This window comes from Grammomys surdaster, unplaced genomic scaffold (assembly GCF_004785775.1).
Source record: "Grammomys surdaster isolate TR1022 unplaced genomic scaffold, NIH_TR_1.0 199, whole genome shotgun sequence".
In the NCBI taxonomy this organism is placed as follows: Eukaryota; Metazoa; Chordata; class Mammalia; order Rodentia; family Muridae; genus Grammomys; species Grammomys surdaster.
Window position 1 is genome coordinate 4,964,675 of NW_021604644.1, and position 13,728 is coordinate 4,978,402.

The 13,728-nt window shown below is 46.3% G+C and overlaps 1 protein-coding gene across 1 annotated transcript in view; it reads left to right on the plus strand.

The window, feature by feature from the left end:
- The first annotated feature begins 1,529 nt into the window (after window positions 1–1,529).
- Rnf38 (ring finger protein 38) overlaps window positions 1,530–13,728 on the plus strand; it is a 105,187-nt gene continuing 92,988 nt past the window's right edge. The window contains exon 1 of the mRNA XM_028770242.1: window positions 1,530–1,569. The gene's annotated coding sequence lies outside the window, so the exon portion shown is untranslated. The remainder of the gene's footprint in view (window positions 1,570–13,728) is intronic.

Below are 13,728 nucleotides of genomic sequence, written 5' to 3' on the forward strand. Positions count from 1 at the left end.
GGACAATATTTTTATAATCGTATCTCCATTTCTGAGCACTGCTAATGACCAGATAGATGAAAGACAATGCATCATCTAGTGTCAACTGTGGATTTGTTGCCAAAGATCGCCTGCTTTGCCCTCCCATCCTTTCTTTGCATGGTGCAGGGAAAGGCTGAGGCTTATTTTTATTAAAACAGTCTAGCCAGCAACTTAGCTGCACCCTTACCCACATGCCTGTACTTAGAGACACTCAGCACATGGTTGAGTTTATTTTGCTCTTCCACGGATAACGAGAGCCAGAGAAAGATGGGAAGCTAATGGGTTCAGCCGCCAACATCACATTTAAGAAAAAGAGGGCAGGCGGGGAAACGGGTGTGTGGGTAGGGTGGGGTGGGGGAGGAGGAGTCTTGAATCCTCAGAAATCTTCCCCAAATAATAGGAAAGCTTTCAGTGTTTCTTCACTTCACAGCCTCTTCCTCTTCTGAGATTAGGCCCAGTTGCTTAGACGGCTTCCTGTCAGTGCTTTACCAACAAGGGTATTTAAAGTGAGAAAGAGGAAGAGAAAGTCGGAGACGGGGTGAGGACCAGGGCTGAGTCGGACAGGCTTCTGCAGGGAATCCAAGATGGGTCTCCAGGACCCAGGGTAGGGCGCTCATCTCCAACTCTTCCGTCTCCGCCTCTGCGGTTCTCTAGGGCTCCGCGGAGACTGATCTATCACCAATCAGCCTCAGAAGCGAAGGGAGAGTTTCTTTCCTAAGTGTCTCAAAGGCACAAACTTTGAGGAGACAGCCGGGAGGGAGGACCGACGTGTAGGTGGCAGCGGCAGGAAGCAGGCAGACGCAGGGAAGGCAGTGGAACGCCCGGCAGGCTGAGGCTAACCCGGGCGGACCCGGGTACACTCTCCAGCGCAGACACCGCCCGAGGCGGCGGAGCGGCGGGGCCTGCGCAGCGGGCGGCTTGGCCCCTGAGGCTCGCGGCCGCGCCCCGGAGGCGGGCCGGGGGCGGGGCAGTACGGGGTTGGGGGCGCGGACGCTGAGAGCTTTGGCCCGGGCCTCCCCGCCTGGGCGGGCCGCAGCTGCGAGGATCCCCCTAGACGCCGCCCGGGAGCCACGGCCCCGAGCCCAGCGCTCATTGGCGGCGCGGCGCGGCCTCCCCGCCCCCCGGCGTCCCCGCCCCCTCCGCCGCCGCCGCCGCGGCTCGGCTCCGCCTCCTGGCCCGCCGGGAGCCGCCTCCGTCGCCGCCACAGCCTCCTTCGCCGCCGGTCCGGGCCCAGCTAGCGCCCGCCTCGCCAGAGTCGAGTCGCAGTCCGAGCCGCTGCCCGCGGCCCCGTCATGAGCGGAAGCGCCGCAGCCGCGGTCGCCGCCGCCGCCTCAGCCGCCGCCGCCGCCGCGCACTTCCAGCCTCGGCCGTCGTCTCCCAGGCCGGGGCCCGCGGAGCTCGGGCCCCCGCGCCGCCCGCGCCCCCCGGCACCACCGCCGCCGCCCCGGCCCGAGCCCATTACCGCCGGCCGCCTTAGCCCTCCGGGCCACGGGCCTCTTCGGACCGGGGCGCAGGGTGTCGGTGCCTGCGGCAGAGCGCCCGGAGCAGGTACGGGGTCCGCCGGCGAGGCGGGGCGGGGCGGGCTGTGCGGGGAGGGGTGAGGGTCAGTCTGGGGCAAGGGGTCCCGCGGAGAGGGAGGAGTCTTGCCCGCCACAGCTTTGTCCAGCCCAGGAGACCCTGGGAGCCCTGCTCCTCCGCCGGGCAAAGCGCCTCACAAAGCGTTTTCGCACCCGCTGGGCAGCCCCTTCCTGCGGGGTGGGCAGGGCAGGATCTCGTGAGGAATCGGCTCTGCCGGGGAGGAAACTGAGGCTTACCGGGGGAAGTGACTTGCCCAAGGTCACAAAGCCAGCTAGAGTCGTGTCTTGGCTGAGAACCAGGGCCACCCTGGAGCTGGCGCGGGCCGTCAGCCGAGGGGGCTGGGAGGAGGCAGAGTCCCCAGCCCCTGAGTCTGGAGTGGTAGGAAGAAGGAGGGGGCTGGGGCCTGCGCCCTGGCACACTCACCAGGGTAACTAACCCATTCTGAGCTGACCAGGACTGGTAGGGAGGAGAAACAGGAGCTGCCTCGGGAGCTTAGTGCCCTGGGGGAACCGATTTGGGGAGCTGAAGCGAGCAGGACTCCTGCCGGGGGTGGGGAGGGGGGGGGGAGGATGTGCTCCGAGAGGGTTTTATTGAGGTAGTGGAGTAGAGCTTTGGAAACTTGACTCAGGGACCTTTTGGTCTTCTCCAGGTCATCCTTCTCACCACTGCATAGGCTAAGCCAGCCCAGCGAGAATGAAGGGGAAGGAGGCCTGTTCATAGTGTCTTTTCCGGGAAATTTCCCGGGTTTTGTTTATGCCCGGAACAGAAATACTGGTCCTAGTAAAAGCATGCATGCTACAGAAGGCCATCCAAGCTTTTTCTAGATAGTCTGAACTTACCACACTTGGAGAATTCTCGGAGGAAGAGCAGCTGTCCTAGAAGGGGGAAGGAAGTTGGGAGGGTTAGGACAAGTCACCCTCCTGCCTTACAGTTCAGGAGAAATCTGTTCTTACTTGGGGGGGATTAGGTGAGTTGCTTTTACTCTGTGTGCATCTTAGAAAAGGAGAGAGGATATTAATTATTTCCAGAGGAGATGGAGAAAGCAATGGATGGAGAGCAGGCAATGAAGACAAACCAGTAGAAGCTGTGGAATGGGGAAAAAAGAGAGTCGTAGTTATTGTGGGGGAAGGGAGATAAAGGGATTGCTGAAGGGGAGGGAGGAGGACAGCTAGTTAGTTTAGAGAAAAAGGCTACGATGCTTCAAAAGGGGACCAAATAGGATAAGTTTGAAGCGAGCCTCGTCAAGCTGGATGCTGTCTACAATGCAGAGTTTTCCTATGGGTCTGACATAATTTCGTGTGTGTGTGTGTGTGTGTGTGTGTGTGTGTGTTTTAAGAACAGTTGTAATATTTTATAGACTCATGCTGGACTCACCTACTTCCTTCTTTCTCACCCCTAAGGATACAGGCCCCAGAGTGCCTAAGGTATTGTCTTAGAAGTAAGGCTTAACAAAAGAAGGAAGAGAAAGACTAATTAGCAAATGAATTAATTAAGGCCTTTGTCCAGAGTGATTCCTTAAAGTTAGCTGTTTCTTTACTGTCCTGCACTGTACCTGAGCTTTCCATTTTGAATGCTGTTGGAAGGATGCTTTGGGGTTGTGATCTCAGTACTAGGAAGACTGAGGTAGAGGGATCAAGAGTTCTAGACCAGCTGGTCACCACAGCAAGTGGGAAGTCTGGTCAACTTAGGAAAATCCTGGGATTTTGTTATAGTTTTGTGTGTGTGTGTTTGAAGATTTCTTTATCTACTTACTTGTGTGTTTTCAAGATAGGGTTTCTCTGTAACAGAGCCTTCCCTGGCTTTCCTGGATTTGCATTGTAGCCCAGGCTGGCATCAAACTCACAGATCCACCTGCTTCTGCCTCCCGAGTGCTGGGATTAAAAAGACTTGTGCTACTACACCTGGTTTAAAGATACACCTGTTTTATTACATATGTGATCGTTTTGTCTGCGTGTATTTATGTGGGTGCATCTCATGGAGGGCAGAAGAGTGTTAGATCCTCTGGAAGTCCAGTTACAGGCTGTTGTGAGCCTTCATGTGGGTGCTAGGGCCTGAGCCTGGTCCCTGTGCAAGTGTTGTACCCAGTGATCGTAAGTTCTGAGCCCTTTCTCCAGCCTCAACATTCTGTCTTGAGATGTAATAAAGGGGAGAGTGCTTGTCTAGCACGGTTCAGGCCCTGGGTTTTATTCCTAATAGTACAAACAAACCATGACTATGAGAAACACATTTAGCAGATATATTCACATATATGCACATATGTATAAGAAAATTTATTTGTGAAAGACTGGTAATCAGACAAATGGAAGTTGAACAGCAGTACATGCTATTTCATACCTGTCAGCCAGGCAGAACTTAAATGTTCTGGTGAGCATTAGTAAGATTGTAGAGCAATAATAAACTTTAGTTGCTTTGTTGTTGTGCTGAGGGCAGGACCCAGCCTCTTATGTGCTAAGCAAGTACTGTCACTACCCCTGTTGGGGGATGAGAAATATTTTTTAAAACAGGACCTCACTGTGTAGTCTTGGCTGGCCTGGAACTTGCTATGTAGACCAAGTTGGCCTTGAACTCAGAGATGCACCTTTCCTGATTCCTGACTGCTGGGATTAATAAATTGTACTTTTATATACTGCTACTGGGAACAGAAATGGGAGCAACTGCCTTGGAGAGTAGTAGTGAACAAATAACTAGTTGAAAGCTGGTTGACATACCTATCTATTTAAAATATGTAAAGACAATAATAAATACTAGCCAGGCAGTGGTGGCACACGGCTTTAATCCCTGCACTTGGGAGGCAGAGGCAGGCGGATTTCTGAGTTCGAAGCCAGCCTGGTCTACAGAGTGAGTTCCAGGACAGCCAGGGCTACACAGAGAAACCCTGTCTCGAAAAACCAAAAAAAAAAAAAAAACCAAAAAAAAAAAAACCAAACAAAAAAAAAAAAAAACAAAAAAAAAAGAAAAAGAAAAGAAAAAAAGAAAACTCAAAACTCTTTGTGGTTATATACATAGTAATATAAAAACATGTGTGGGAACTACTGAAATTCTCGAGTGGTACTTATCTCTGAGTAGAGAAGCTGGAGCCTGGGATAAGACTGATATGCAAAGGGCTCTAATTGTACTAAATCTTACTTAAATTCAGGTCAGGAAATTGCAAATTAAGATTTGTTAGCATTGGATGTGAGCTATAGAGATTAAATATATTATTCTAAATATTTCTCAGATGTCTGAAATATTTCTCAGATGTCTCTCATTTTCTTGTTTATAGAACATAAAGTTTTGTCCTATAATACGGGATCTGTAACAACAGCATCTAGTCCAGCATAGTCTGTTAGGCGCCTGGCCCGGTGCTCCTTTTTTTTTTTTTTTTTTTTACCCTTTCTGACCTGTAACCTAGTTTTGCTGTGAGTAAATGGAAAAAAAAAGTTTGTTCTTATTTTTAATTTAAAAAATTATAAGTGTGGGTGTTTTGCTTATGTGTATGATTGTATAGCATATCATATCTGGTGCCTGGGGGCTGGAAGAGGGCGTTGAATCCCCTGGAATTGTAGTTACAGTTGTAAGCAACTGAGTTCTGGGAAGTGTGGCTAGTGCTCAATGGCTGAGCCGTTTTTCTAGCCATGGGTAAGTTTTATTTTGGAATTGCTGGAGAACATGAAGGATTTTCTAAATTTTCTAGTGAACCTACAGCAGTTTGAGCTTTGTCAAAGATGAAACTACTCCTGCACATTCTGATTTACCAGGTAGAAGATGGGCCCAGCCACCCGAGTCTAGGCCTCACTAGAGTTTGAGGACTTGTTTCAGATTTGCCAAAGCCCAGCCTCCAGGCTCTTCCCCAGGCTGTGCTTTGTTCTTGCTCCATGACTGGGTATGATTTGAACCATGTGGTATTTATCACTTAGAGACCGGGTCCTTTCAGCTCAGGCCAGCCTTCCTCTCCATGTTCATGGCGCAAGCTTCTGAGTACAGGCATAGGCCATCAAAATGCTTACTTCCTATGTGGAGCATAAGGTGTGACAAGAGAGCAGCCTGTGAAATGGCTTCTGGGTAAAGTGCTTGCTGAGCAAGCCTGGAGACCACAGTTCAGACCCTTTGCACCAGGTAAATGACAGGCAGCTGCCTATAATCCCAGTGCCTGGGAGTTAGAGAGATAGAGGGTGCCCCAAATAAGCTGGCTAGCTAGACTAGCTAACTTGTCAAGCTTTAGGTTCAAGTAAGAGACCCAAGGTGGAGAATGATGTAAGAAGACACACAGAGCCAACCTTTGCCTGCCACATGAATGCATTCGCACTTGGACACACCTGCATTCCCAACATGGGAATATGTACATGTGAGTGTGCATACACCTTCAATACCAGCACTTGGGAGGCAGAAGCAGGAGGATCTTTGTGAGTTTGAAGCCCGCCTGGCTTACAGAGTGAGTTCCAGGACAGCCAGAGCTGTTACGCAGAGAAACCCTGTCTCAGAAAAAAAAAAAAAAAAAAAGAAAAAAAAAAAAAAAAAAAGAAAAAAGGAAAGGGTAGGATTGTATGTCTTTAACCATAGCCTGTTTTTTTAACCCACATCCTTCTAGAAGTAGTCTCATGTGTTTCAGGGTAGCACCAAACTTGTTTTGCAGCTGAAGAGGACCTTGAGCTTCTAGTCTTTTTGCTTACACCTGAATGGTGGGAGTGCTGGGATTATAGGCCTGAACCAAACCCATTTTATGCTGTGTTGGCGTTTGGTGCATGCTTGGCAGATACTTTACCAAGTAAGCTATGTCCTCACTATTCTTGCTAGTTTTTTGTGACAGGGTCTCATGTAGCTCAGGTTGGCCTCCATTTTTCTATGTAGCTGAGGTTGGTCATGAACTACAGATTTTCTTGCTTCAATTCTCCAGGGCTAGGATTTTAGGTATGCATACCTGATTGGCCGTACCCATCTTAATCTAGGTTGTCTTACTTCAGGGCAAGTGGATAAGGGGCTCATACACAAGAGGACTTTTTATCAGAATGTACAGACTTCTACCTCATTGTCAATTCTGTCTTCTTATAGTTGGGAGAAGAATAACGAGAGGACTAACAGAAAGCAAACCCAAAATGGTAAATGTGTGTGGGTCTCGGCCCTGCCCATGCTAATAAGTATGCACTCTGCCATTGACTGCACTCCAGCCCTCAGGCCCCCTTTTCTTTTCACACTTATTTACTTTGTGTGTGGGGTGGCTGCAGTTGCTGAGGTTGCAGGACAACATTTAGGGTCCATTTTCTATGATACAGGTTCCAGGGGTTCCACTGAGCTCATCAGCTTGGTTACAAGTACCTTTACCTGATGAGCATCTCTCATGTCTCCCTTAAGAGCAAATTGGTTTATCCCTCTGCAGATAATGGAGATTCTTGTAGTGTTTGGGCTTATTATCTATCTATATTTGAGCTTCAGCCTTTGAAACCATGAGAGAAATTTTAGGTATTAGGAAAAGATTGCTTAGCCGGGCGGTGGCGCACGCCTTTAATACCAGCACTTGAGAGGCAGAGGCAGGCAGATTTCTGAGTTCGAGAGTTCGAGGCTAGCCTGGTCTACAGAGTGAGTTCCAGGACAGCCAGGGGTACACAGAGAAACCCTGTCTTGAAAAAACAAAAACCAAAAAAAAAGGAAATGATTGCTTGTCCCTTGACTTGGAAGTTTTCTCTCCCAAATTTACTAGTTTTCCTTAGATGTTAGACTTTTAGTCTTGATTCATTTAAGAATTTGTATATTAAAGATGAAGAGTTTCTGATGGTGAAATTTGTGAAATGCTTGCTTTTGTTGAAGTGCTGTCCTATGGTTTATTGTAGAAGTACAGCGTGGCTCCAGGAGGTTCTGATTTTTTTTAATTAATTAATTTTAAAGGATTGGGGATTTAGTCAGTGGTAGAGCGCTTGCCTAGCAAGAGCAAGGCCCTGGGTTCGGTCCTCAGCTCTGAAAAAAAAAATAATTTTAAGCAAAACTGCCATATATATGACCTCCAGAACAGGCCATCTGTTTCAGGCAGCAACTGAAGGTGAAACCTTTGTCAGGATGAGCAACTAAGGGTTGACAAAATGGTTATTGGATGACGTTATTTGCCATTACATCCGATGGCCTGAGTTTGATTCCTGGGACCCATGTGGTAGAAGGAGAGAACTAACTCCTGCAAGCTCTGCTCTGGCTGCTTTTCTAAGTCTCACACAGTGAAGTATTAACTAGCATAGTCCACCAGCTCTGGGCCTCTGGGTCCTCAGTGACTGTGTCCTCCACACTTAACTCTGATTCCAGATTGAAGGTTGGCTTGGTGCTGGGTTTGAGGCTCTAAAAGAATTTGCTGTGTGAATTTTTCTTGTTTGTTTGCTGGTGTTTTTTATTTGTTTTGTTTTTCAAAACAGGGTTTCTCTCTGTAGCCCTGGCTGTCCTGAAACTCACTCTGTAGACCAGGCTGGCCTCGAACTCAGAAATCCGCCTGCCTCTGCCTCCCAAGTGCTGGGATTAAAGGCCTGTGCCACCACTGCCCGGCTGTTTGCTGTTTTGAACCAGGGTTTCACATTTCTCAGGTTAATCTCAGAGTTGCTGTTTGGTCTGGCCTTGAATTTCTGATCGTCCTTTGCCACCTGAGTGCTGGGATTACAGTTCTGATTTTACTCCGTGCTGAGCATCAGGTAGAGGACTTTGTATATGCTCTGCAGATGGTCATTTTAGTTATATCCCCAATCCCTTTTTTTGGGGGGGGGGGGGATATGTTCTGAGAGTTAGACCTAAAGTCTCAATAAACTGTGTTTGAACACTACCACTGATATACATTCCTAGCTCTCCACCTGAACTTATCCTTAGAAGTTCAGTCCTGCCTTTTTAACACTACTTTAACCGGAATCAAAGAATTCAGCTTTATGTGATAAACTTTATTATGAGACTGGAGGTATAATACAGAATAAGCAGGAAATGGTTTATGGAAAAACATAATGAGAGAAATTTGTAAGAAAGACAGCAGCATTGGTAAACGAGGTGAAAACGTAGCCGCATCGCACCCTTGTTCTTACGTTCTTGCAACGGTCACTTTGGGAGGTAGAGTGTGTTACTTTTCTATCTCTATTTTTCATTCATACTAATGTAGCATTCCTGAATTTCTGAGACCTGAGGCTTTTTAGCCAATTTAAAAAGTATTTACCCATTTATTTTCCATTAAGTTGCTGTTTATGCTTCTTGCTGTTTCATTTTTTTCTTGGGGAGAGGAAGAAGTACTGTGTACCAAGGACAGACTGGCTGCTTTTGCAAAGGATGGCAGAGTGCTTTCCAAAACAGTTGTCATGGTCAAGTGATACTCCTGTGGCTCGAGGGGGAGCTGCATGTGAAGTGGGCTCTATTGTCCTTTTTATTATTTCAAAACATGATTGAGGTGGCGGATAGAGAAGCCCATTGTGTGTTCGTTGATGTCTGCAAAGAAATTTTTGAAGAAATTATATGTAAATAGAAATGTTTAATGAAAATAAAATAGCCTTATGCCCACACAAGGAGGATGTACAGATCTTAACTGTAGACCTCATCCAAAGTGATGGAACTGTTTCCTTTCTTGTTTTCTTAACTGGGTCTGAGTGCTATTTGGGATAGACTAGAGACCGAGGTGATAAGGGGCAGGCGTAGGATGCTGGGCTTCACTGTGTTCTGTTTAGGGCATGTCAGAATGCAGAGAACTATTTCTGCATTTTCTGCTTTTGTGGTAAAATGTGTGTAGAAATAAAGGAGCAAGAATGTGTGCGATTCCCTGAATATAATCATTGGACTTTGTTAAGACAAATGGAGAACGTGGTAAGAGGAAGAGATGTGTATGTGTGTACGAAAGAAAGAGTAGCCAGGTGGTGGGTGTGTTCTGCGTGGGCTCTGTGTGTTCCTAGAGTTGAAGAAGAGACGGTTCCTGTCTCACTCTGCTTTAGTGCCTTTTAGTGTTGAGGGTGGGTAGGCTGGAAGTAAAACAAGTTTCATTTCAGCCTTGCCTTCACTAATTTGAGATCCTCATGATTAACAAAGACCTATTTTTGTTTGTCTTTTTGTTTGGCTTTTGGATTATCTTTCTTAAAATAAAAACTAAGTTTGTGTCCCTCCTAAATTCTTATGCTGCTTCAGTATGTATGTAGGCATCTCCCAGTAGTGCCCGAAAAGCACAGGCTGAGCACTGACTCCCTGGAGTGAGGGCCTTCGCTGCCAGCTGCTGCTGAGGTTCTAGAGGAGCCAGAGGGTGCACTTCAGGACAGTGTTGCTTGCTTTTCTCCCTTCTCTAGTCTTTCTGCTTCTGGCCACTCTGGGCTTAGTGATTGTGCCTATGTGTCAGGATGGGCTCTGCTTCTCCGATAATCCCATGCAGGGAGTACAAAGGCCAAGCAAGATTCTTGATGGTCACCCACAAGGAAAACCTCAAAGGCTGAGTATGGCTGAAACAGGAGGATTGCTGGGAGTTAGAGGCCAGGCTAGACTACATAGTGAGTATTATCAGGCCTGCTGGAGGTACCTAGCAAGAGTTTATCTCAAAAGAAAAGAAAAAGAAAAGAAAAAAAAGAGAAAGGGTTGTGGGGGCAGAGAAAGGAAACCTCTATGAGGAGTATCCAGGCAGAACCAAGCCCACCACAGCAGATAGCTCTTCTCCTCATGCTGCCACTCATCCCTTCTCTCCTGAGAGCCTGGAAAGCACACCCTTCCCGAAATCATACAAAGAGGCTTTGTGCTTTGCGGATGTTCTGAGAGGCGAGATCACTGTAATTATAATTCCCTAAGCACAAGCAAGTAATGGGGGCAGGCAGGGTAAAGATGGTATCCAAGTTCTTGTTGGTAAGGAAAGTCAGGCAGGGATTAAAAATTATCTGGAGACAGCATCCAAAAGTGGATAATGGAGCGTTGTTGTAATGCTGACAAGAGTGTGTCTAAGTGAGTATATTTCAGAGTTTTAAATCTACTACTTGCAAGGTATTTGAAGCTTTAAAAAGCACAAGACTGTGCCTGGGATACTTTTTTTTTTTTCCTAATCTGAAATTATAATTGAAAATTACTTTAGAAGAAGGTGTGTAGGTAGCTGTTTGTTTATGTTTGTATTACTAGAATGACTGTTCTAGAAAGCCAAATACATATTTTGCCTGTTTTGTAGAGATGCTCCCACTAATTTATTTTTTTAAATGTTTATCTTTATGAATGTGTGTATGAATGTATTACACCTGTGAGTTTTCCATGGACGCTAGGAGAGAGTGTTGACCTTTCTGACCGGGAGTTATCAGTGGTCGGGTGGCTGTGAGCTGCCTGGGAGCAGAGCCTGGGTCCTCTGCAAGAGCAGCAAGTTTGTTTGCTTTGTTGGAAACAGTCTCACAGTGTCACTCAGACAGGCTTTGAACTTGTGGTCACCCTGCCTCAACTCCTTGACTGTTAGGATTACAGACATGTGTCAACCAGCCTGGCTTTCAGGACCTGTTTTTGGAAGTAGAGAGGATGATAGGCAAGTGTTACCATACTCAACCTGTTTTTTCTCAGTATGTAAGTGATCACTGTATTACTTACTACTAGTATTTCAAACAAATTGGCTTTAAGAAGAGACAGAAAGGGAGCTGGAGATGGCTTAGCGACTAAGAGCCCTCTGCTCTTCTAGAGGTCATACCACATGGTGGCCCACAACCATCTATATGGAATCTGATGCCCTCTTATGGCACACAGATGTATGTGCAGACACAGCACTCATACCAAAAAAAAATCCAAAAAATGAGAGAGAGAGAGAGAGAGAGAGAGAGAGAGAGAGAGAGAGAGAGAGAGAGAGAGAGAATACACCAAATAATTGTTTGTAGAGATATACTAACTTAGTTGGTGGAATGCCTGCCTTGAATGTGAGGCCTTAGATTCTGTCCTCAGCACCCTGTAAACTTGGGAAAGGAGGAGTTTTTATTTATTTATTTATTTTTGGTTTTTCGAGACAGGGTTTCTCTGTGTAGCCCTGGCTGTCCTGGAACTCACTCTGTAGACCAGGCTGGCCTCGAACTCAGAAATCCTCCTGCCTCTGCCTCCCAAGTGCTGGGATTAAAGGCGTGCGCCACCACTGCCCGGCCCCCAGGACTGTTCTTGATGCATATAGTCCTCCATGGCTGCTACATGTCTCTTTCTCCTCCTGGTTCCTCCTCTTCCTTCCTCTCTTTTTCTCCTGGCTCCTCCCACATTAGCTCCTCCCCAGTCACGGAGCTTATTGCAAATAATGTAGCAGCAGGAGGAAACCATCCTGCTACAAATAGTAGTGATATGACTGGCTATCATTCCTGTAGTCCCAACACTTGAGGGGTGGAGGCAGGTGAAGCAGACCATCCTTATTCATGGACTTATAGGCCATCCTGTACTACAGGAGTTCCTGTTTAAAAAACAAACAAAAATGGAAACAATATGATGACCATGACAATTAATCCTTTAAAGCACAGAATTAAACTACCAGGGATGGTTGAGTGGTTAAAAAACTACTCACACAAGCACTGGGAGCTCTGATTTCTACACATGCAGTTAGGTACCACCCCCCATCCCACCCCCACCCCCGTAGTAAAAAATAGAAGTTTTTGAAAAGGCTTACTTTTTAATTTAATATTTAATGTTAGTATAATTGAGTCTTCTTTGTTCTAATCTATTCATGCTTCAGTTTGACATGCATATTTTCTGTCAACTGATTTCCCCAATATTCCCCCCCCCTTCCCCTACCCCTGCCAACACATGTAGACTAGCGGTGAGCCTTAGATATCATTCCTTAGGCCCCATCCTTGTTGATATCTGAGGCAAGATGTCTCCTTGGTCTTCAGCTTACTGTTTGGCTAGGCTGACTGTATCTGCCTTTCAAGCCCTTGGATTATAAAGCAGGCTTGCCTTTGCCTCCTGTGTGCTGGAATCACAGACACGAGTCATCATGTCCGTCTAGATTTTTGGATAACATAGGCCCCATACAGCGTGCTTATTTTGTGAGGCTCTATTGTAAGTAACTTCCATGGATTAATTAGTTAATCCTCACTGTAGTCCTCTAAGGTATATATTACTGTCATGCTTACTGTACAGATGAAGAAACTGGAGCATGGAGAAGTTAAACAGCTTAGCAGATACACACAGCTTCTAGTCATGTTATCTGTGGAACTGGGGTATAGCTGAGTGCAAGTGTTTGCCGAGTATGCACAGGGCCCTTGGTTAAAGCCGCAGCACTACCCCAGCAAAAGGATCACCTGGGATAGGACTGAGGCTGCCCTGCTTCTAGGATCTCTTCTTATCTGGTGTGCTTCACTGCATCTCACTTATAGATGGAGAGTCTTTTTTAACTTAGCAATTAGTTTTGGTAACAAAATACTGAAGATGAATATAAGTAAGGTATTTTATATTTTTGAGTCAGGGATCCTTCAGTTTCTGACTCCCAAGTGAGATTACAGGTTTGCACTACTAAACCTAGCAAGAATATGAAGTTTTTATCCCCCTTGAAAAATACATGTGTTTTTAAAGTTCTAAATTACTCATGTTGAGATTTATGATTTTTCATTTCTCCTTCCTTTTCTCCCCATCCCTCTTCTCCTCACCCCCTCCTCCTTCTAGATAGGGTCATGCATAATTTAGGCTCCCAGGCTGCCTTGAACTCTCAGTCTTCTGGTATACAGGTGTGAGCCCAACTTTTATCATTTACTTTTTCATTTTAGAAGTGGGAATTGTGTATGTGTCTGGAGTAAAGTCAAACTGAATTAGGCTTATTAAAATTGCTTTTTTAAAAAAAATTCTGGGAATTAAACTCAGAGCTTTGGACATCTATATCATAAGTCCTGGAATCTTTTTATAGAACCTCTCATATTCTGTAGTTCTAAAATCTTTTTCTTTTGTTATTTTGTTTTTTTCGAGACAAGGTTTCTCTGTGTAGCCCTGACTGTTCTCCAACTCACTAAGATCTGCCTGCCTCTGCCTCCTGAATGTTGGGATTAAAGGTGTGTGCTACATACCACTTCTTGTTCTAGAATCTTAACCAAATGCATATTTGGGTGCTTATGCAAACTTGTCAAAGAAAAATGTGACTGTGCTTGTAAGACCTTCTGAATTGTGTGTGTGTGTGTGTGTGTGTGTGTGTGTATGTGAGAGAGAGAGAGAGAGAGAGAGAGAGAGAGAGAGAGAGAGAGAGAG